A 19,989-nucleotide genomic window follows, 5' to 3' on the forward strand; every position below is an offset into this window, starting at 1 on the left:
ATGCTAAGCCAAATTATTCTGAGCACTGAAAAACAATGATAGCTGAAAACTGCTGTGACAATGTGTTTGTAATTCTGGTCAGCCTGTAATAAAACACAACAATTTACTTCTAATATTACAACTAAATATAGAAATGAATATGTAGAATATAAATAAAACTAGACATAGCATGCCAATTGTCCTGACACGAGAATTCCAATATTTCATGTCCCAGCTACATTCAGCGACTAAAAAGACTATTTATAATAAAAATGTAAAGGTATCATATAAAAGAATGACTCCTGCCCTGCAACCACCATTCCTTACACATCCCTACAACTATCTAAAAACAAAAAAACAAAAAAATCTCACTTGAAAATGATATGGTTAAGTTTTAACAAAACAAAATGGTTACCTATATAGTTTCTTCACTGTCATTGCTCACTCCAAAAATTGTCTCCACCTCTACATTTCTATCAAATCCTGTGGTAAGACTGGGCATCAATAATGACATGTAGAAAACTATAGATTTACTGACCATATTGATGTTCATTGCGTCTAGTAAAGAATTTGAAACAAACCTGTGCTTTAGTTCTTCTTTCTTCATAGGTTTCTTCTCTTGGCTTAGCTTATCTTCAGGATTTTCATTCAACGGTTAAAATTTGCTTTCGAATGCTGCAATGAAATTATTACAATAAAGATTTTCTTGGGCTCCCAAGTATTTCCGTTGTTTGAAACACCAATCCATATCAGCAAATACCAAGCTTTACCACCCTTCTCCTAATATGATATTTCAGATTCTGTGATAATCACAAGACGGTCAATTTCTATTAACATATTATATTTAGATACATTTCCATACTAACCTCAGACCGAGAATTTCCCAACAATGTATTCTTCATCGTCCATGTCACTGAGCGGAGATGAAGTTGTTAGAATCAATTAGTCTGAATAAAAAAAATACAATCAAATTTAAACATTAAAAATTTAGTTGTAAATGTCAACTACTTGAATGGTTACTGAAGCCCAATATCTCCATTAGGCACCCTTTGGTATAACAAGGCCTTTTAAATTTCACGTAGTAAAGATGTCAGACAAAATTCTTCTGATTTTGGGACTACCATTTGCAGTTATTTTGAATAACTTTACAAAACTGCAAGTTGACTCAGCAATACCCTGGCAAAAAAAATTACAAAATGCAAATTAAATTTTCCCTACCTACTGCTGCAAAACAAATGGTTGTTGAACATAGACACTGACATAATTTTCATTTCCGAGTCATTTCCTTGCAAACCGTGAAACAAAATGGTTTTGTACCGTGATTTAACATCCTTATTTTCTTCTGTCACAATGTTATGTGACTTAATTCATTAAAGCTGTGTTATTGACCACGAGATGGCGTACCACTTACCTCACTTCTCCCCCGCTAGATGGCGTGCCATTTAACTCACTTTTCCCTCGATAGATGCCACTGTTTGGCGTACCATTTACCTCAATTTTCCCCCAGTAGATGTCCTGTTTGTCGTACCATTTACCTGACTTTTCCCCCCACTTTATGTCACTCTTTGGCGCACCCGTTTAAACTGGTTACACCCGTTTTAACGGTAAGTTCTGCAACAAAATAAAAATATTCTTTAAATTTTAAGTGTATTTTTATATTGGACATTTTTAAAGCTCACCTCCTATTTGGCATAGACCAGTCTCGTCTCCTCACATTCCCCTGCAAAATAATAATTTAGAGAAATAAATAAAACATAATAATCACGAGTACTTGTTTAAAAGAGCCTTTTAACCATAAAAGAATGCCATTAAATTTCCAATTTAAATCAAGACTAAAACGAAGATTTGATGAAGTAAAATACAATACTTTTTACCGTAGGTGAGTCGCCATTCATTATCACGAAATTCCCAATCTAGACTAGTGTTGTTAGTCCATGTTTGCGGGCCTATTTCATTAATATCCAAATAGACTTAACCGTCAGATTGCAGGGGGGTTATGGGTTACCTATATTAGTTCAATATTTGTTGTACTAAGGTAGAAGACGCAAAATATTAACATTCGTACAGTTTTACCTCCAAAAATGTAACACAACTATAACACCGTCGTCGATCGATTCGCCTGTCAGGTAAGTTGAATTTATACTAAATTGCTTCATTGTGTTCTTTAATTGTTGAAACTAAGAGGATATCAACTTCGATTAAATTAGTTCTAAATCTATGTTACCAGACTAATTCTTAATTTAAATAAAAATGTTACCACTAGTATTCCATTACTATAAGGAATGAGTGTTTTCCAATCCGTGTGTGGGTAGGTGCTCAAATGTATACTCTGGCTGCCTTTCAAACTGCATAAAATGAGGTATTGAAAATTAAGTATCACTAATTATTAGAAAATATTATAGTACCATACTGTGCTAATTTTGTCTGCTAGTTTCATCATTGCTGGTATTCATCCCGAAATCATGTACGTTAATTTACACTACTGACCTGCTACTCCTGAATGTAAATAGAAATTATTAAGCATTAAAAATTTTGTCAATCTTATCTTAACAACCTGCAAAACACTATTAAAAAGTAAGCTCTGCACATGTGAATCTACCTGATAATTTCAATGTTCTGACTTCGATCAAATATTATATAAGCAAAATTAGTTTGATCGTTGAAAGACCACCACCAAGTATCCAAATGTGTTTGTACATCTGGTCAGCATCAACACAATCAATATTACTAAATAAATAAATACAATGATAATAAATTATACAGAAAAGTAAATAAGACATAATGACCCAGAAATAATTTACAGATAAAACTAGACAGTTAAACCCCGTTCCTGTCACAAACAGGATAATTGTCCAACCAGTTAACAGCATTGCAATATTTCCTGTAGAATATTTATTAAATATGCCATATTTCCTGTCAAATTTCAAGATTTATAGCAATAAAAATAGAAAAGTCCCCACCTACATTTCGATCATATCCTATTGGAAAACTGGGCAGCTATAAAGACTTGTAGAAAACTATAAATTTACTGACCTTTGATGTTCATTGTTTCTAGTAAAGAATTTAAAACAGCCCTGTACTTCCGAAGTAATGTTATGCTAAGCCAAATTATTATGAGCACTGAACAACAATGATCGCTGAAAAACTGCAAAAATTGCTGAAAAACTGCAAAAATGTGTTTGTAATTCTGGTCAGCCTGTAATAAAACATAACAATTGTCTTATAATATTACAACTAAATATAGAAATGAATATATCAAATTTAAATACAACTAGATATAGCAAGCCAAATGTCTTAACACTACGATTCCAATATTTCATGTTCCAGCTACATTCAGCAGCTAAAGACAATTTTTAATAAAAGTGGAATGGATACAATTACCCAGAAATTAAAATCTTTGTCCAAGACCGGGCAGATGTCCTGTCACTACAATTCCAATATTCCCTATTCCAGCTCCATTCCGCAGCTAAAAAGAAAAAATTTGTAACAATAAAAAGGAAAAAGTATTGTACTGCAAAGTAAAATGTACAAAGCTTCGACAATGAGTTTGTTATTCTTGTCAGGCTGTACTAAAACAATACTGCTACCATAATAAAACTCCTCAATCAGTAGATCTAGATAAATGATAGGTTGTACCCTCCTGCCCTGCAACCACCATTCTTTACACATCCGTAGAACTATCTAAAAACAAAAGAAATATCTCTTGAAAATGACATGGGGAAGTTTTAATAAAACGCAAAACAAAACAGTTACCTTAATAGTTTCTTCACAGTCATCACTCACTCCTAAAATTGTCTCCGCCTCTACATTTCGATCAAATCATGTAGGAAGATTAGGCATCCATAATGACATGGAGGAAACTATAGATTTACTGACCATTTCTTGATGTTTATTGCTTCAAGTCCTTGTGTGAGTAGGTGCTGTAGTGATTACTTGGACCATCTTTCAAACTGCATCAAATGAGAAATTGAAAGTTAAGTACCACTAATTATTTAAAACATTTATAATACCATACCATATGTTCGTTGCTACTCTTAGCTTTCATCTCTGCTGGTATTCATCATGTAGTCATGTACTTTAAGTCACATTAATAACCTGTTACTTCTAAACGTAAATAGAAATTATTAAGCATCGAAAGTCACCTTTTCCCAACAATAAATCCAAAGTAATTACTTATCATTAGAATATTATTACAATTTCGTATTATTACTATTATTATTTCACTTACCAATTCTTGAAATTGATGATAGTTTTCAGTCAATGTGTTTGTGATTCTTGTCAGCGTGTATTAAAACACGATACTCCTTCCATAGGAGAACCCCTTCTCAGTGTGATATTCTGCAAATGACCAGCATTATCTACTCCAATAGCAGCCATATAGTGTCATGTCACTTGAGTAATCTAGATAAGTGATAGTTTATACAGAAATGTATACAAAACATACAATTACCATGACTCCTTGTTTGGAATTGAAAGGCTGTTCAACTGCTGATTTTCAAACTCACGGTGTTGGCGACTAAGTTATTATCCTAGAAATAATCTACAGATGAAATAGACACAATGTTTATGTCCACACAGAGGGATGTTTAATCGTCCAACCAACCAGATGTCCTGATGCTAAAATTCCAACATGTTCTGTTCCAGCTACATTCAGCGGCTAAAATGACAAAAATTAAAGCAATAAAAATGGAAAGGTATTGTATAAAGGAATGGCTCTAATGACCTTCAACCATCATTCTTCACACATTGTTACAGCTACCTAAAAACAAATTAAATCTCACTTCAAAATGGCACAGGAAAGTTTCAACAAAACGGTCAACCCTATTGCCATGTCAGCCTGACATGGCAATAAGATACGAAATGGCTATTGCCATGTCAGGTTGACATGGCAAATTCGCCTACCACGGCTATTGCCATGTCAAATGTAGTTACATACACTTGATGTCAAGGGTATATATATTAATGTCTTTGTTTATATATATTTACATAATATTAATTGTAATATAATTTGCAACTCTCCTTAAAGTGTTATAAAATTAAATGGTTATATTGTGTTCATCTGCAGATATATGTTTTTTTTTCCATATTTTCGCTGACCTTTTTATATATAATGTATTATTTACCGATTTGTAAATATTAAGGAAAAGTTAACTTTTTAGGGACAGCAGGACAATTCCACCTGCTTTAACGAAGTCACAACGATGTTCATGACGTATCAATAATTCAGCAGACGCTTTAGTCACACGGTAAATATGTTTCCTTAGTGGTGTATTCAGTCATAATATTTTTCGTTTCAACTTAGCAAATTTAAAAAACATTGTCACAGTGTAACTAATGCACGACAATTGGAACACTTAAAGTATTTGGCCAAGTCAGATTGTTTCGTAATATTTTCACAAGCCCAGTGACACCACTCCAGGCAACTATCGCAGAGCACGACATTGGGTGTGGTTTTGTTAATATTTTTCTTACATTCACCACACTTGTATTTAGGATGTTTCTTCTTAAAATCAACTGCAAGGAAGTATTATATTAAAGATTACTTTTGTTCTAATAAATAACATGTTTACTGCTAACTTACTCAAGCTTATTGTTGCTATCCAGGCTTCCTCCGTAAATAATTTTTTAAATTTAGGAAGTTCTACAGTAACGTCTTCTTCTGTGACTGCGCTGCTGACCATTTCAGGCATAGGGTTGATGTCGTTTTCTTCCACTAAGTTTTTAGTACGAAGAATTTCAGCAGCCTTCTCGCTGCCAATAACCCATGTCAAAAAAACTGTTTCGTTTCAAAGGTATGTTAAATTAATTTTATTTTTTAATTTACTTATTACATGTCTTAGCTCTAGATTTCTCAGTTGCTGATTTGGTGGTAAATCTGGCAGGTGTAATTTTATAGTTATCGAGTCGCTTTGTTTTTCTTGGGCACCCGGCTCTTGGCTTGAAGTTTGGCAGCTTCAGTTCAGCCAACTCAACATCTTTGATTTTTCTTTTTTTCGCTTGATCAGTTGCTACCACGTCGTCTGGAGCTGGATCAACTGCCACATGAGCAGTTGCAGGAATTTCAGCCGCCGCAGGCGTTTCAGCAAACGCAGGAATTTCTGTGGTACCAGGAATTTCAGCAGACGCGGGAATTCCACTAGACGTAGGATTTTCCATAAAGTCGCGGAAAAAATCATCTTCTTCCATTTCTGTTATGACTTCCTGCAATAGTGAATCCGTCGAATCCACTATAAATCCTACTTCATTGATCTTTTCAGGATCTTCATTCATCATGGGTAAGCATTCTGGACTAGGCTGGCCAACTGAAATGAAATAGTACAATTAATATAATTGTTTAAGTATATCTCATAACATTGCACTAACTAATGTTTACCTTCAACTATAGTGACAACTTTATGGCTTTTTATTGCTTCGTGAAGCTGTTGCATTAAGCGAAGATACCCCTTAAACTCCGGCAGAGGCAAATCTTGCATTGTATTTGCGAGCGAACGTGCCAGTAAATTCGCTTCGCAAAACATTTCTTCTCTGGTGTATGAGGTTTTATTGAAATTTCTCCTGGAAATCATTGGAGAACTTAAATTTTCAGGTGAAGTGTTTTCAGGATAATCTTCCTATAAAAAAAGTAAGTGTAATATTGATAAGGTTGATTATTATTGAAATCGATAAAATTTTACCGCTTCGGTTGCTTCTTTAAGCCAGCGTTGATTATATGCTTGCACAGGTAATTCTTTTTTCTCTTGCAGGGCAACGAAAAGAATGTGACGGCAGGGTAATCCATACCACGTTGAGAAGGTGCAATTGCATTCGTTTAGTGTCTCGGAAACTTGGTACGTGTTGGAGCATGATGCAATCTTATACGCCGAATGTTCCTGTAATTTACTTTGAGGTAACGTTTAAGAAAAATTTATATTTTTTTAACAATACCTTATATGCAGTATAGGATGTCTTTGGCAAATAAAGTTCCTCTTCAACAAGTTTTGCTGCATAAGGTGTGAACTTCTCAAACACTCTGCACAGGATGGGATGCGGCTTCCTCGTAACGAAATTGATGCTACACGTCAACGTTCTTTTATTCCGGTCATCAAGGCGGAGCAGAACTATGTCTAGAAGAATTTGTATTAGTTCCGGGAAGCGAACTTGTCGATGTTGTAAGTTTCTTTTTATCGTAGAATGGAATCTGTTCAAAAAATAAATTTTAAAATTTTTCTTTTTTACAGGAAGAGTATTGTAATTATGTGAAAATGGTAATACCTTTCAAGGCTATTTGTAGTATTATTTCCCATACCGAATAGAGAAAGGCGGTAACACATCGCCCACAGCTCTGGTGCTTTAAACCAGTAAGTGGCAAAATAGTCACCGAGTCCGTCGTGTTCTATTGAGGTAATTTTATAAATTAGCATCACATAATTAAGTAACATTTATAATTTTTCTTACCAATATTGCAGAGCTCATACGATTTGTATATTAAGTCCTCTTCAGAATGGGAATACACCGCGGCTCTGAATGCTTCGTATATCTCCTCCCTTTGGTCCAGCAATAGTTGTGCTTTTTCCATCTTGGTACTGCTGGAGAGAGTAAGTTTGATCGCCTTCTTTGGTTTCTTCATTTGGATTAACAATTAACATAATTGAAATCACTTTACTTAAACGAAATGATTACTTAACTAACCTTTAATGTTTTAAACAGCTACGAATGTAACATTGAATTCACAGCCACGGCAATCATATTCGGCTAATGCTCCGGTTTTAAAAGCTAAACACTAAACAAGTTCTTTCAGCTCTCTACACTGTTTTGGGCCCCAGTTGAGAATGTTGTTATTAGAATGCATGTAACAATTTCCAGAAATTACGAATGTTACACGTGGGACTTCACAGAAATTTCCAGTATAGGTATCTTCGTCTTTTGTTTTGTTACACAAGGATTTACCGCAGTTGCAAGTTCCACGGCCAGAAAACACTGTAGAAAGATTTGGATGTCACGTATTATAGAGAATAATGATTAACAGGAATATTACTTGCACCCTGGGCTATTTCAGAATCATAACAAGTTTCTTGGCTTTTAGAACATTTAGTTTGACAACTGTTACCCTATTCGACAAACAGTCATTAAGTTGCGTGTCTAGTAAGATAGTATGGTATTCCTATGGCATGGCTTTTTGTATTCGTATGGCATGGCTTTTGGTTTTCGTATGGCATGGCTTTTCTTATTCGTATGGCATGGCTTTTGGTTTTCGTATGGCATGGCTTTTGGTTTTCGTATGGCATAGCTTTTCGTATTCGTATAGCATGGCTTTTGGTCTTCTTATCGCATGGCTTTTCGTATTCGTATGGCATGGCTTTTCGTATTCGTATAGCATGGCTTTTGGTTTTCGTATGGCATGGCTTTTCGTATTCGTATGGCATGGCTTTTCGTATTCGTATGGCATAGCTTTTGGTATTTGTCTGGCATGGCTTTTGGCTTTTGATAGTTTTCCACAATTGGAAAACTATCAAAAACAGGATTTCGATCAATTGATCCAACAATGTATCTAACAATGTAAATAACAATCTAAAAATGTAAGTGACGCCATTAATGGCTTCACTTTTCAGCCCATGAACCGGGCAAAAGCAGCATTCCTCCATTTAACTGAACCAGAGCAAAAAATGGCATTCTAACTCAACTGAACAATAAAGAAGACTGAGAACAAAGGGTGACGCTATGCTTAAACGTTGCCAATTCGCAAAATTAAAAAAAATTTTTTTTTAAATTCTGTCTGCCTCATAGCAGACGAAAACAAGCTGGAGGTTTCAACTACTCAACTATCTTCTCAACTATTTCAACATTTACTTGAGGAATTTCTGCAAATAGAGAATTTTTAAAATGTAACTAGAAACACAATCGTATAATTTATTATTATTCCAAAATAGAGATATATGTGTATATAACATACCCTTGACATTAGGGGTATGCAATTTCATTGCAAATACTGAAGGTTTTAAATGCAAATAAAAGCATTATCGTATCATTTATTATTATTTAGAAATATTGATATATATATATATATGGCATACCATTGGCATCAGGGGTATACAATTTCATTAGACATGGCAATAGCCGTGGTGGGCGTATTTGTCATGTCGCGCCTGACATAGTAGAAATCATTGTCATTGGCCAAGAACCAATGGGGGTGGAGCAACCGTGTCCCTGCATATAGGCCTGACATGGCAATAGCCATTTCGTATCTTATTGCCATGTCAGCCTGACATGGCAATAGATTTTTCGCAACAAAACACAAAACAAAGGGTTACCGACATAGTTTCTATACAATGATGAGGCAAAAAAGAGATGAAATGATACGTGCGTTTCAGCTATTCGCCTCGGCTTCAACAGGAGAAACACTGAAAGATACTTAAGCATTTTCGCGAATTAAGTTTCGTCAAGCAGACGATTTTGGAAGGCAATCACAGTTTGAGCAATAATGTAAATCATTCTGACATCCAACGACATTGTTAATACCCTTGGATGACGCTACAAAAATCGGTCCTTCACCCACACTTTCAACTCAACTTAATACAAGACGCCTTTTCCTGGGGGTATTTACGTCAAAAGTGTCAAACTGTAGGACTAAAAAGGAAAAATGGGAAAGCAAGAAACTGGGCAATTGGTAGCTGCATATATCTTTACTTTGAATCACACATGGACCAAGAACTGCCCACAACTTTAACATATATACAGAAAAACTAATTCTAATGTAATAAAACTGTTACCTATTGCATACTATTTGTTAGATTTGCCAATCTTTTTCTTGTGAGTAACTGATGAAACATTTGCTCCAAGTGGCTTCCAAACTACAACAGAGAAACTGAAATAAATTATATTCCACTATATAAAAAGCTAAATTAAATTATAACTAAATTTATAAAACATACCATACTAAATGCTAGCTGTGTGAAGAGTAATCACCATTGTGAATATTTGTCACATTACTCTGGTACTTACTGGTACAGTTCGACATTGCATCTGTTTGCTGTATTTGTTAAGTCTTGTTGAATTTTTGTGAGGATGTTGCACGAAACTAACGGAACTTCAACGAAGAATTATTTCATTATTTGCACATGCCTCAGGAAATTTTGATAACTAAATACTCACTGTTTTTTCAACCAGCTTGAAGACAATAAGATTCATGGGGCCAACACCACCAGTCTAATAGTTGATAGATCTAAATTGTTAAAGCCACCTCCACCGTTATCTAACAAACCCTAAAGAAGAAAAAATGTTTGGTGGCTAAAGCCCCAATAAAGAAAACCTATATGAATACTTGTATTGAATTGAACAAATATTCCAATTAAATGCTACCTTAATGCCAAATGAGTTTGAACATGAGCTGCCCTCTTAATATGTTATTGATTCAATCTCTCATTGTTCATTTAGCCCCTACATTAAACGAAGCAAAAAACCTAAAAGGAAGAAAAAAATTATGGTTTACTAATAATACTATTATGCCAATAAAGAAAATAAATGTTACAACGAACACACTGCTTAGGAGTAAAAAAAACAACACTAAAAGGCGGGATATTTTTTGCAGGAAGACCAAAAATGCGGTAAAAATTTTGCGGAAAGGACACTAAAATGCGGGAAAATTTTGCGGAAAGGTTGCTAAAATGCTTAATTTTTTTGTGGAACATACACTAAAATGCGGGAATTTTTTTTGCGGAACAGACACTAAAATGCGGGAAAAATTTTGTGGAAAGGACACTAAAATGCGGGATTTTTTTGCGGAAAGGGGGCTTTTATGCGGGAATTTTTTTGCGGAACAAACACTAAATTGCGGGAAAAATTTTGCGGAAAGGCGGCTAAAATGCGGTAAAGTTTTTGCGGAACAAACACTAAAACGCGGGAAAAATTTTGCGGAAAGGTAACTAAAATGCGGGAAATTATTTGCGGAACAGACACTAAATTGCGGGAAAACTTTTGCGGAAACGAAGTAAAATGTGGGATTTTTTGCGGAAAGGGGCTAAAACGCGGGATTTTTTTGCGGAACATACACTAAAGTGCGGAAAAATTTTGCGGAAAACTGGCTAAAATGCGGGTTTTTTTTGCGGAAAGCTGGCTAAAATGTGGGATTTTTTTTGCAGAAAGCTGGCTAAAATGCGGGAATTTTTGCGGAACAGACACTAAAGTGCGGGAAAATGTTGCGGAAATGGTGGTTAAAATGCGGGATTTTTTTGCGGAAAGGGGGCTAAAATGCGGGAAATGTTTGCGGAACACACACTAAAATGCGTGATTTTCTGCGGAAAGGTGGCTAAAATGCGGGAAAATGTTTGCGGAACAGGTTAGGTTAGGTTAGGTTAGGTTAGGTTAGGTTAGGTTAGGTTAGGTTAGGTTAGGTTAGGTTAGGTTAGGTTAGGTTAGGTTAGGTAAGGTTAGGTTAGGTTAGGTTAGGTTAGGTTAGGTTAGGTTAGGTTAGGTTAGGTTAGGTTAGGTTAGGTTAGGTTAGGTTAGGTTAGGTTAGGTTAGGTTAGGTTAGGTTAGGTTAGGTTAGGTTAGGTTAGGTTAGGTTAGGTTAGGTTAGGTTAGGTTAGGTTAGGTTAGGTTAGGTTAGGTTAGGTTAGGTTAGGTTAGGTTAGGTTAGGTTAGGTTAGGTTAGGTTAGGGTAGGTTAGGTTAGGTTAGGTCTTGATATCCCGTTGAGTTAGTGCCGGAATCGAAGGTTAGGTTAGGTCGAAGGCCCTTTCAGAGGAATAGTATACTTTTCGCAATCAGAATTTAGGCTAAGGTGCGACCACGCACAGGAATGTCAGAATCGACACTGATTGCGAAGCAATCAGCCACCAATTAGCCTAGGAGAAAGCCACGCCGCGTAAGCCCACGTGTCCCTTCCATCCCGTCTTGATATCCCGTTGAGTTAGTGCCGGAATCGAACCGGTAGTCCTTCCGGAGTCGAACCGGGAGCCCTTTCAGAGGAATAGTATACTTTTCGCAATCAGAATTGGTAGGCTAAGGTGCGACCACGCACAGGAATGTCAGAATAGACCACACCTGTCTGGGAGTTGAACCACAGACCTTTGGCTTGCCGGGCCAACGCTCTAACCACTGAGCTACTAGGTGATACTATTCTCTTACTTGACTCATGTGTTCTGTTGTGTATTTTTTGGGGGCGATCTCATTTACAACGCTGGTAACGGGTTAGGTTAGGCCAGGTTTGTAAGGTTAGATTATGTTATGTAGGTTAATTGATGATCGACACTGATTGCGAAGCAATCAGCCACCAATTAGCCTAGGAGAAAGCCACGCCGCGTAAGCCCACGTGTCCCTTCCATCCCGTCTTGATATCCCGTTGAGTTAGTGCCGGAATCGAACCGGTAGTCCTTCCGGAGTCGAACCGGGAGCCCTTTCAGAGGAATAGTATACTTTTCGCAATCAGAATTGGTAGGCTAAGGTGCGACCACGCACAGGAATGTCAGAATAGACCACACCTGTCTGGGAGTTGAACCACAGACCTTTGGCTTGCCGGGCCAACGCTCTAACCACTGAGCTACTAGGTGATACTATTCTCTTACTTGACTCATGTGTTCTGTTGTGTATTTTTTGGGGGCGATCTCATTTACAACGCTGGTAACGGGTTAGGTTAGGCCAGGTTTGTAAGGTTAGATTATGTTATGTAGGTTAATTGATGATCGACACTGATTGCGAAGCAATCAGCCACCAATTAGCCTAGGAGAAAGCCACGCCGCGTAAGCCCACGTGTCCCTTCCATCCCGTCTTGATATCCCGTTGAGTTAGTGCCGGAATCGAACCGGTAGTCCTTCCGGAGTCGAACCGGGAGCCCTTTCAGAGGAATAGTATACTTTTCGCAATCAGAATTGGTAGGCTAAGGTGCGACCACGCACAGGAATGTCAGAATAGACCACACCTGTCTGGGAGTTGAACCACAGACCTTTGGCTTGCCGGGCCAACGCTCTAACCACTGAGCTACTAGGTGATACTATTCTCTTACTTGACTCATGTGTTCTGTTGTGTATTTTTTGGGGGCGATCTCATTTACAACGCTGGTAACGGGTTAGGTTAGGCCAGGTTTGTAAGGTTAGATTATGTTATGTAGGTTAATTGATGATCGACACTGATTGCGAAGCAATCAGCCACCAATTAGCCTAGGAGAAAGCCACGCCGCGTAAGCCCACGTGTCCCTTCCATCCCGTCTTGATATCCCGTTGAGTTAGTGCCGGAATCGAACCGGTAGTCCTTCCGGAGTCGAACCGGGAGCCCTTTCAGAGGAATAGTATACTTTTCGCAATCAGAATTGGTAGGCTAAGGTGCGACCACGCACAGGAATGTCAGAATAGACCACACCTGTCTGGGAGTTGAACCACAGACCTTTGGCTTGCCGGGCCAACGCTCTAACCACTGAGCTACTAGGTGATACTATTCTCTTACTTGACTCATGTGTTCTGTTGTGTATTTTTTGGGGGCGATCTCATTTACAACGCTGGTAACGGGTTAGGTTAGGCCAGGTTTGTAAGGTTAGATTATGTTATGTAGGTTAATTGATGATCGACACTGATTGCGAAGCAATCAGCCACCAATTAGCCTAGGAGAAAGCCACGCCGCGTAAGCCCACGTGTCCCTTCCATCCCGTCTTGATATCCCGTTGAGTTAGTGCCGGAATCGAACCGGTAGTCCTTCCGGAGTCGAACCGGGAGCCCTTTCAGAGGAATAGTATACTTTTCGCAATCAGAATTGGTAGGCTAAGGTGCGACCACGCACAGGAATGTCAGAATAGACCACACCTGTCTGGGAGTTGAACCACAGACCTTTGGCTTGCCGGGCCAACGCTCTAACCACTGAGCTACTAGGTGATACTATTCTCTTACTTGACTCATGTGTTCTGTTGTGTATTTTTTGGGGGCGATCTCATTTACAACGCTGGTAACGGGTTAGGTTAGGCCAGGTTTGTAAGGTTAGATTATGTTATGTAGGTTAATTGATGATCGACACTGATTGCGAAGCAATCAGCCACCAATTAGCCTAGGAGAAAGCCACGCCGCGTAAGCCCACGTGTCCCTTCCATCCCGTCTTGATATCCCGTTGAGTTAGTGCCGGAATCGAACCGGTAGTCCTTCCGGAGTCGAACCGGGAGCCCTTTCAGAGGAATAGTATACTTTTCGCAATCAGAATTGGTAGGCTAAGGTGCGACCACGCACAGGAATGTCAGAATAGACCACACCTGTCTGGGAGTTGAACCACAGACCTTTGGCTTGCCGGGCCAACGCTCTAACCACTGAGCTACTAGGTGATACTATTCTCTTACTTGACTCATGTGTTCTGTTGTGTATTTTTGGGGGCGATCTCATTTACAACGCTGGTAACGGGTTAGGTTAGGCCAGGTTTGTAAGGTTAGATTATGTTATGTAGGTTAATTGATGATCGACACTGATTGCGAAGCAATCAGCCACCAATTAGCCTAGGAGAAAGCCACGCCGCGTAAGCCCACGTGTCCCTTCCATCCCGTCTTGATATCCCGTTGAGTTAGTGCCGGAATCGAACCGGTAGTCCTTCCGGAGTCGAACCGGGAGCCCTTTCAGAGGAATAGTATACTTTTCGCAATCAGAATTGGTAGGCTAAGGTGCGACCACGCACAGGAATGTCAGAATAGACCACACCTGTCTGGGAGTTGAACCACAGACCTTTGGCTTGCCGGGCCAACGCTCTAACCACTGAGCTACTAGGTGATACTATTCTCTTACTTGACTCATGTGTTCTGTTGTGTATTTTTGGGGGCGATCTCATTTACAACGCTGGTAACGGGTTAGGTTAGGCCAGGTTTGTAAGGTTAGATTATGTTATGTAGGTTAATTGATGATCGACACTGATTGCGAAGCAATCAGCCACCAATTAGCCTAGGAGAAAGCCACGCCGCGTAAGCCCACGTGTCCCTTCCATCCCGTCTTGATATCCCGTTGAGTTAGTGCCGGAATCGAACCGGTAGTCCTTCCGGAGTCGAACCGGGAGCCCTTTCAGAGGAATAGTATACTTTTCGCAATCAGAATTGGTAGGCTAAGGTGCGACCACGCACAGGAATGTCAGAATAGACCACACCTGTCTGGGAGTTGAACCACAGACCTTTGGCTTGCCGGGCCAACGCTCTAACCACTGAGCTACTAGGTGATACTATTCTCTTACTTGACTCATGTGTTCTGTTGTGTATTTTTGGGGGCGATCTCATTTACAACGCTGGTAACGGGTTAGGTTAGGCCAGGTTTGTAAGGTTAGATTATGTTATGTAGGTTAATTGATGATCGACACTGATTGCGAAGCAATCAGCCACCAATTAGCCTAGGAGAAAGCCACGCCGCGTAAGCCCACGTGTCCCTTCCATCCCGTCTTGATATCCCGTTGAGTTAGTGCCGGAATCGAACCGGTAGTCCTTCCGGAGTCGAACCGGGAGCCCTTTCAGAGGAATAGTATACTTTTCGCAATCAGAATTGGTAGGCTAAGGTGCGACCACGCACAGGAATGTCAGAATAGACCACACCTGTCTGGGAGTTGAACCACAGACCTTTGGCTTGCCGGGCCAACGCTCTAACCACTGAGCTACTAGGTGATACTATTCTCTTACTTGACTCATGTGTTCTGTTGTGTATTTTTGGGGGCGATCTCATTTACAACGCTGGTAACGGGTTAGGTTAGGCCAGGTTTGTAAGGTTAGATTATGTTATGTAGGTTAATTGATGATCGACACTGATTGCGAAGCAATCAGCCACCAATTAGCCTAGGAGAAAGCCACGCCGCGTAAGCCCACGTGTCCCTTCCATCCCGTCTTGATATCCCGTTGAGTTAGTGCCGGAATCGAACCGGTAGTCCTTCCGGAGTCGAACCGGGAGCCCTTTCAGAGGAATAGTATACTTTTCGCAATCAGAATTGGTAGGCTAAGGTGCGACCACGCACAGGAATGTCAGAATAGACCACACCTGTCTGGGAGTTGAACCACAGACCTTTGGCTTGCCGGGCCAACGCTCTAACCACTGAGCTACTAGGTGATACTATTCTCTTACTTGACTCATGTGTTCTGTTGTGTATTTTTGGGGGCGATCTCATTTACAACGCTGGTAACGGGTTAGGTTAGGCCAGGTTTGTAAGGTTAGATTATGTTATGTAGGTTAATTGATGATCGACACTGATTGCGAAGCAATCAGCCACCAATTAGCCTAGGAGAAAGCCACGCCGCGTAAGCCCACGTGTCCCTTCCATCCCGTCTTGATATCCCGTTGAGTTAGTGCCGGAATCGAACCGGTAGTCCTTCCGGAGTCGAACCGGGAGCCCTTTCAGAGGAATAGTATACTTTTCGCAATCAGAATTGGTAGGCTAAGGTGCGACCACGCACAGGAATGTCAGAATAGACCACACCTGTCTGGGAGTTGAACCACAGACCTTTGGCTTGCCGGGCCAACGCTCTAACCACTGAGCTACTAGGTGATACTATTCTCTTACTTGACTCATGTGTTCTGTTGTGTATTTTTTGGGGGCGATCTCATTTACAACGCTGGTAACGGGTTAGGTTAGGCCAGGTTTGTAAGGTTAGATTATGTTATGTAGGTTAATTGATGATCGACACTGATTGCGAAGCAATCAGCCACCAATTAGCCTAGGAGAAAGCCACGCCGCGTAAGCCCACGTGTCCCTTCCATCCCGTCTTGATATCCCGTTGAGTTAGTGCCGGAATCGAACCGGTAGTCCTTCCGGAGTCGAACCGGGAGCCCTTTCAGAGGAATAGTATACTTTTCGCAATCAGAATTGGTAGGCTAAGGTGCGACCACGCACAGGAATGTCAGAATAGACCACACCTGTCTGGGAGTTGAACCACAGACCTTTGGCTTGCCGGGCCAACGCTCTAACCACTGAGCTACTAGGTGATACTATTCTCTTACTTGACTCATGTGTTCTGTTGTGTATTTTTGGGGGCGATCTCATTTACAACGCTGGTAACGGGTTAGGTTAGGCCAGGTTTGTAAGGTTAGATTATGTTATGTAGGTTAATTGATGATCGACACTGATTGCGAAGCAATCAGCCACCAATTAGCCTAGGAGAAAGCCACGCCGCGTAAGCCCACGTGTCCCTTCCATCCCGTCTTGATATCCCGTTGAGTTAGTGCCGGAATCGAACCGGTAGTCCTTCCGGAGTCGAACCGGGAGCCCTTTCAGAGGAATAGTATACTTTTCGCAATCAGAATTGGTAGGCTAAGGTGCGACCACGCACAGGAATGTCAGAATAGACCACACCTGTCTGGGAGTTGAACCACAGACCTTTGGCTTGCCGGGCCAACGCTCTAACCACTGAGCTACTAGGTGATACTATTCTCTTACTTGACTCATGTGTTCTGTTGTGTATTTTTTGGGGGCGATCTCATTTACAACGCTGGTAACGGGTTAGGTTAGGCCAGGTTTGTAAGGTTAGATTATGTTATGTAGGTTAATTGATGATCGACACTGATTGCGAAGCAATCAGCCACCAATTAGCCTAGGAGAAAGCCACGCCGCGTAAGCCCACGTGTCCCTTCCATCCCGTCTTGATATCCCGTTGAGTTAGTGCCGGAATCGAACCGGTAGTCCTTCCGGAGTCGAACCGGGAGCCCTTTCAGAGGAATAGTATACTTTTCGCAATCAGAATTGGTAGGCTAAGGTGCGACCACGCACAGGAATGTCAGAATAGACCACACCTGTCTGGGAGTTGAACCACAGACCTTTGGCTTGCCGGGCCAACGCTCTAACCACTGAGCTACTAGGTGATACTATTCTCTTACTTGACTCATGTGTTCTGTTGTGTATTTTTTGGGGGCGATCTCATTTACAACGCTGGTAACGGGTTAGGTTATTAGGTTAGGTTAGGTTAGGTTAGGTTAGGTTAGGTTAGGTTAGGTTAGGTTAGGTTAGGTTAGGTTAGGTTAGGTTAGGTTAGGTTAGGTTAGGTTAGGTTAGGTTAGGTTAGGTTAGGTTAGGTTAGGTTAGGTTAGGTTAGGTTAGGTTAGGTTAGGTTAGGTTAGGTTAGGTTAGGTTAGGTTAGGTTAGGTTAGGTTAGGTTAGGTTAGGTTAGGTTAGGTTAGGTTAGGTTAGGTTAGGTTAGGTTAGGTTAGGTTAGGTTAGGTTAGGTTAGGTTAGGTTAGGTTAGGTTAGGTTAGGTTAGGTTAGGTTAGGTTAGGTTAGGTTAGGTTAGGTTAGGTTAGGTTAGGTTAGGTTAGGTTAGGTTAGGTTAGGTTAGGTTAGGTTAGGTTAGGTTAGGTTAGGTTAGGTTAGGTTAGGTTAGGTTAGGTTAGGTTAGGTTAGGTTAGGTTAGGTTAGGTTAGGTTAGGTTAGGTTAGGTTAGGTTAGGTTAGGTTAGTTTAGGTTAGGTTAGGTTAGGTTAGGTTAGGTTAGGTTAGGTTAGGTTAGGTTAGGTTAGGTTAGGTTAGGTTAGGTTAGGTTAGGTTAGGTTAGGTTAGGTTAGGTTAGGTTAGGTTAGGTTAGGTTAGGTTAGGTTAGGTTAGGTTAGGTTAGGTTAGGTTAGGTTAGGTTAGGTTAGGTTAGGTTAGGTTAGGTTAGGTTAGGTTAGGTTAGGTTAGGTTAGGTTAGGTTAGGTTAGGTTAGGTTAGGTTAGGTTAGGTTAGGTTAGGTTAGGTTAGGTTAGGTTAGGTTAGGTTAGGTTAGGTTAGGTTAGGTTAGGTTAGGTTAGGTTAGGTTAGGTTAGGTTAGGTTAGGTTAGGTTAGGTTAGGTTAGGTTAGGTTAGGTTAGGTTAGGTTAGGTTAGGTTAGGTTAGGTTAGGTTAGGTTAGGTTAGGTTAGGTTAGGTTAGGTTAGGTTAGGTTAGGTTAGGTTAGGTTAGGTTAGGTTAGGTTAGGTTAGGTTAGGTTAGGTTAGGTTAGGTTAGGTTAGGTTAGGTTAGGTTAGGTTAGGTTAGGTTAGGTTAGGTTAGGTTAGGTTAGGTTAGGTTAGGTTAGGTTAGGTTAGGTTAGGTTAGGTTAGGTTAGGTTAGGTTAGGTTAGGTTAGGTTAGGTTAGGTTAGGTTAGGTTAGGTTAGGTTAGGTTAGGTTAGGTTAGGTTAGGTTAGGTTAGGTTAGGTTAGGTTAGGTTAGGTTAGGTTAGGTTAGGTTAGGTTAGGTTAGGTTAGGTTAGGTTAGGTTAGGTTAGGTTAGGTTAGGTTAGGTTAGGTTAGGTTAGGTTAGGTTAGGTTAGGTTAGGTTAGGTTAGGTTAGGTTAGGTTAGGTTAGGTTAGGTTAGGTTAGGTTAGGTTAGGTTAGGTTAGGTTAGGTTAGGTTAGGTTAGGTTAGGTTAGGTTAGGTTAGGTTAGGTTAGGTTAGGTTAGGTTAGGTTAGGTTAGGTTAGGTTAGGTTAGGTTAGGTTAGGTTAGGTTAGGTTAGGTTAGGTTAGGTTAGGTTAGGTTAGGTTAGGTTAGGTTAGGTTAGGTTAGGTTAGGTTAGGTTAGGTTAGGTTAGGTTAGGTTAGGTTAGGTTAGGTTAGGTTAGGTTAGGTTAGGTTAGGTTAGGTTAGGTTAGGTTAGGTTAGGTTAGGTTAGGTTAGGTTAGGTTAGGTTAGGTTAGGTTAGGTTAGGTTAGGTTAGGTTAGGTTAGGTTAGGTTAGGTTAGGTTAGGTTAGGTTAGGTTAGGTTAGGTTAGGTTAGGTTAGGTTAGGTTAGGTTAGGTTAGGTTAGGTTAGGTTAGGTTAGGTTAGGTTAGGTTAGGTTAGGTTAGGTTAGGTTAGGTTAGGTTAGGTTAGGTTAGGTTAGGTTAGGTTAGGGGTTAGGTTAGGTTAGGTTAGGTTAGGTTAGGTTAGGTTAGGTTAGGTTAGGTTAGGTTAGGTTAGGTTAGGTTAGGTTAGGTTAGGTTAGGTTAGGTTAGGTTAGGTTAGGTTAGGTTAGGTTAGGTTAGGTTAGGTTAGGTTAGGTTAGGTTAGGTTAGGTTAGGTTAGGTTAGGTTAGGTTAGGTTAGGTTAGGTTAGGTTAGGTTAGGTTAGGTTAGGTTAGGTTAGGTTAGGTTAGGTTAGGTTAGGTTAGGTTAGGTTAGGT

General features: G+C 39.9%; 3 long non-coding RNA genes across 3 annotated transcripts; all 3 read right to left on the minus strand.

The window, feature by feature from the left end:
- Nucleotides 1–684: 684 nt before the first annotated feature.
- LOC130702762 (uncharacterized) lies at nucleotides 685–1,057 on the minus strand. The gene is made up of 3 exons (XR_009004424.1): nucleotides 988–1,057; nucleotides 846–926; nucleotides 685–779 (listed from the first exon to the last, which is right to left on the minus strand). It is a non-coding gene; the product is annotated as an uncharacterized LOC130702762 (long non-coding RNA).
- A 2,520-nt stretch (nucleotides 1,058–3,577) lies between these two features.
- Nucleotides 3,578–4,354, minus strand: LOC130703107 (uncharacterized). Its single transcript, XR_009004546.2, has 5 exons — nucleotides 4,208–4,354; nucleotides 3,995–4,083; nucleotides 3,856–3,929; nucleotides 3,733–3,782; nucleotides 3,578–3,660 (listed from the first exon to the last, which is right to left on the minus strand). It is a non-coding gene; the product is annotated as an uncharacterized LOC130703107 (long non-coding RNA).
- A 3,340-nt stretch (nucleotides 4,355–7,694) lies between these two features.
- LOC132087997 (uncharacterized) lies at nucleotides 7,695–8,067 on the minus strand. The gene is made up of 3 exons (XR_009421046.1): nucleotides 7,994–8,067; nucleotides 7,838–7,935; nucleotides 7,695–7,765 (listed from the first exon to the last, which is right to left on the minus strand). It is a non-coding gene; the product is annotated as an uncharacterized LOC132087997 (long non-coding RNA).
- Nucleotides 8,068–19,989: the final 11,922 nt, after the last annotated feature.

This window comes from Daphnia carinata, chromosome 5, assembly GCF_022539665.2.
Source record: "Daphnia carinata strain CSIRO-1 chromosome 5, CSIRO_AGI_Dcar_HiC_V3, whole genome shotgun sequence".
Taxonomy (NCBI): domain Eukaryota; kingdom Metazoa; phylum Arthropoda; class Branchiopoda; order Diplostraca; family Daphniidae; genus Daphnia; species Daphnia carinata.